General features: G+C 35.1%; 1 pseudogene across 1 annotated transcript; it reads right to left on the reverse strand.

The window, feature by feature from the left end:
• Positions 1-477: 477 nt before the first annotated feature.
• LOC143575350 (potassium transporter 5-like) lies at positions 478-4,441 on the reverse strand (annotated as a pseudogene). The gene is made up of 7 exons (XR_013142742.1): positions 4,112-4,441; positions 3,622-3,841; positions 3,073-3,320; positions 2,913-2,963; positions 2,060-2,320; positions 1,571-1,993; positions 478-1,409 (listed from the first exon to the last, which is right to left on the reverse strand). The product of XR_013142742.1 is annotated as a potassium transporter 5-like (transcript).
• Positions 4,442-4,647: the final 206 nt, after the last annotated feature.

Below are 4,647 nucleotides of genomic sequence, written 5' to 3' on the forward strand. Positions count from 1 at the left end.
GTTCTTCGTTGATTTAGAGTGTTCCCGCAGCATATTCGATGTTGTTCCCGCAGCATATTCAAAATTGGGTTCAGTTTAAAGCTACTTTTTTTTGTGAAGAAACATTTGTATTATAACTATAGTTTTTTAGAAAGATTTATGCTTCTACTCTAGAAGAAATTCCAATTGACAATAATTTTTGTATGTAAACTTTGTGCCTGTTAATCATAAAGAAGTCTTTATTTTTGTAAGATTTTATTTATGAAAAAGCTTATATTTACAAACATTCCAATTAATATAAATAATCATATACATTTCAACGATAAAAATGACATACGCCCATAAAAAAGCCAATACATAATAATAGTTCTTTCTTACATTCTGAAATTTACAACGCAAAAACCAGAAGCAAAACAAGAAATAACAATCGATAATAGTGGTGAAGCTCGGACGAAAACTTCCCTGATCGACAACACGAAAGATAAAAAAAACATATAGAAAAGGTTAATATTTTAGTATGTTATTGAAACATTCTTCATTAACTTAACACACAAGGCCCGTTCATCGTCCTTATAGCTCATACGTCATTCCAACCTTGAGCAACTTTTCATGAGGAATTTCAAACACGTTATAGCTTTGCTTCAAGTTCCTCTTCATGAAATTGTAAGCGTAATCGATGAGAAACTTCTTCCCAATCGAAGACCCCGGCCTCGAGACAATCTCATTCTCACCCACCAAATGCATGACTCCCGAACGCCAAGCTTGGTCTAGTTTCGCCACATCCTCGTCTCTTACACGACCTTGTTGTGGTTCGGTTCCATAATCATATTCAATGAAGTTCTTCAAGTTTTCTACTAGTATCTTCTCAAACGACTCCTTTTCATTGCGTACATCCGTGTACCCATACCTCACCACACACCTAAAAACATACAACTCGTTTGGCTTCACTCTTCGAAACAAGAACCTCTCTTCGGGTGCCACCCTGCTAACTGGTAATGACTTAACAGAAACAAACACAATAACCGAATGTAAAGCAGGTACGTTGTCAACATAATGCTTGAAAATTGGTGGAATGCCATGTGCCAGTTCAGAGTAGAAGATTGCAAGTCCACCCATACGGCTGATGTTGGTGTCGGTAACAATGCCTTTTATGGCCTCTCGTGACACTTTGTGATCAAGCTCATAGTTGTATTTTCCTCGGTAAACATAGTTCCAAGTGCACATTATGAACATTAGCACAACCGCAAACGAAAAAGGCAAGAATCCACCCTCACCAAACTTGTAGAGAACTGCACTTAAGTAGATGTACTCTGTGGAACTGATCACAAGCACAAATAAGATCACAAGAAGTATATTGGTTTTCCATATCACAAGCATGATCACCACCATGAATCCTGAAGTTAGCGTCTCAGCAAATATCACCGCGATTCCTTCACAGAATAAGTCAAACGATTATCTACTGGAGTGTGTAAACTTTTAAGAACAAAAAAGAAGATTAACTATACATTCAGTCACTACCATAAAAGCCAATATTAGTGATTGAATAGATAGTTGGTTTTCATGAAAGAAAACTTGTAGATTAATTTCTTACCGTAAGCATGGCCGATGTTTTCGGTAGTTCTGAACGAAACAGTTACAAGAACACAACCAATCATAAGAAGATAATTCATTTCCGGTATGTAAACTTGCCCTTCATACTTATGTGATGTATGCAAGACTTGAACACGAGGAAAACACCCTAACGAAAGAGATTGTTTGATAATGGAAAACGTCCCGGATATCATAGCCTGACTTGCTATAATCGCAGCCATAACCGCCACCACAAACACTGGCCAGTACAACGCATCTGGAGCCGATTTGTAAAACGTGTCTGCCACTTGGTCCTGGTGTTTTCTTAGCCAAGATGCTTGACCGCTATACGCTGTGATTAGAGCCGGATAAACCACACAACCCATGCTTATTTGTATGGATTTCACAGTAAAATGTCCAAGATCAGCAAACATGGCCTCGGTTCCTGTTGCAATCAAACTGGATTAACAAAAACTGTAACAAAATCAAAACAAGTACGACAAGTTTGTACCTGTAATTGCGAGAACAACTCCACCAAGCGAAATCCATCCGTCTTTACCATTTCGTTTGAAATAATCGATGATGTATTTAGGGTTTATGGCTTTAGCAACTGAAGGGTCGAACTTTATGAAATTGTACACACCAATTCCACCAATGAGTGAGAACCAGACGCAAATGATGGGGGCAAAACTGTAGCCAACTCTATCGGTTCCAAATCTTTGAACCATGAATAAAGTTATCAAGATTATTACTGATATAATGACGATCCTTCCTGCATCAGTGCATTTCCAAATTAATTGTTAAAAATAATTCAAATAGAAAGAATAATGGGTTGATTGAAAAAAAAATAATGAAGGATAAGACCGTGTATAGTGGGCGTTAACCTGAACGTCAAACCTATTTTAATAAATACTTTTATTTTTTCATTTTTATCCATTTTGCTAAAACCAATCTTAGATCCAAAGCAAGGTGTTTTATCATCTCCGTGGTTTTGGATCATAACGTTCAAAGTTTTATCATCTTATAGCTATTAGATGTAATTTAAACTTGATGCGACATAATCACATAAATACTAATTATATATTAAGCATTAAGAGATAAATGATGGATATTGATATATATTTATCATTTCATAATAAGGATCAAATAATCATGCAGAACACTATACATTTATTATTATGCCTTTGGTAGTAACTGGATTATCATATTTAAACACACCCACCACTCATTCCAAAATATGTATGTTCTGCTTTTTATTTTTGTTTTTTTGTTTAGTTTAGAAACATCTTTCAAAAGTAGAACTATATAATAATTTAATATTAAAAAAAACATGTTATGTTAACATGTTCAAATTTAAATGTTACCTTCTGTCATCGCATCAGTTGCCTCCTTCAGTCCCGATACCGCAGATAATACTATATAGAAAAGTTAACATATTAAAAACGCTACAATACATCGACGTTGGAACATGAAAATAACTTTTTTCAAAAAAATAAATAAGAATAAAGGGGTAAAAGCAATCACCAGAGATGGAAGGAGTCAGGATGCCATCACCAATGACCATGGAAGTCCCGAGCATGGCAGCAAACAAAAGAGCAAACTTGGCAAAGTTGCTATGTTCGAGAGTTTTCTTAAGCTTTGTAGATATTGTGTTTTGTTTGCCCGGCAACTCAAGTTGATAATTCGAGACCTCTCTGTCCTCTAGTTGCTCGCTCGGTATCAAACCTACCTTTGCATACTACACAGTTTCGAGTATAATGCAAATGTACCTCCTGTTACCCAAGAAAAACACACTATAAGCATCATTATCTAGGGACTCATGACATGTGTTTTAGAAATGTTACCCAATCAACTATCATGGATCAAATTATTTGTGAATTCAAATATATATAAAGCTGTTTCTTTTCTCTGATTATTTATCATCATAGATTTAGAAAATTCAACAAGGTTTTAATTAAATAAATATATTAAATAAATCAAATTAGCTATAAACAAAATAAACATTCTTTAATGAATAACCATTCTTCCCAATTTAACAAATAAACAAAAGCAACAAGGGGAAAAAATGCTTACCATCGCCATTATCATTAGAACGTAAGACGATTATAACGTATTTAAGTACTAGAATTATAGTGATCGTGTAAAAGATGAGTGATAGAACGCCCAAGATATCATCTGGGTGTTTGATCCCGTTAGTAAAAGTACTTGAATACACATACAACGGTGATGTCCCGATGTCACCATAAACTACTCCGATACTTTGAAAAGCAAGTCTAAGTATCACTCCCCAATCCTTCAAACAAAATCATATTACAAAATAATTAGTGACTAACTACTAAACGTCACAAAATTATAGATATTAATTAATCAGGCCACATACAATATTAATTATTAGTGATGTTAATAATTTTTAATTTGATTTTTGTTTTGTTACATTAATCGGTCTCCTGGTATAGGGAAAGGTTTGCTATCATTTCACTATCCTCAGACCCTACCACACCATTTCATTATATTTCTACTAGGTATGTTTGTTTGCATTAATATACGGTGAGTATGCACTAACCTTTGTGTTGTGATGACCATGGTGGCCACGAATTTTAGCGGACTCAATATCTAAGGAATCATGACGCTTCAAGCCAGCTGGGAGTTGGCTTTCGGGAAGCACGTGATCAGAGAATTGTTCGGAATGGATTTGTTCACTGTTTTCATCTTCTTCGATGTTGGCAACGCTTGAGTTTCGTTTGCTGCCGCTAGGGGTGGAGACGTTGGAGAATCGCTTGCTACCCCCGGTGGAAGACATGGTGGCGTTAGATAGGGTTATGGAGACACCGGAAGATGGGAAAATCCGTAGAAATGGTGGTCGTTATATAGAGATGATAGTTGACTAGTTGTACGATGGTACTAGGTTCTTTTTTAATAGAAGAAAATTAAAAAAATAAATAAATTGATTAATGTAGTTCATTTGCACAAGGTTTCAAAAAGTAAACGATCATAAAATATTAGTTAACTTTAAATGTCAATATTTCCTACAGTTCGAAAATGGATATGAAATTTATTATATTGCCTCCCATGTTCCACCATTTTCTGTCTATATGATTA

The sequence above is a fragment of the Bidens hawaiensis genome, unplaced genomic scaffold (assembly GCF_021521415.1).
Source record: "Bidens hawaiensis isolate Kalapana, Puna unplaced genomic scaffold, B.hawaiensis_p1.1 tig00027337_1, whole genome shotgun sequence".
NCBI lineage: Eukaryota > Viridiplantae > Streptophyta > Magnoliopsida > Asterales > Asteraceae > Bidens > Bidens hawaiensis.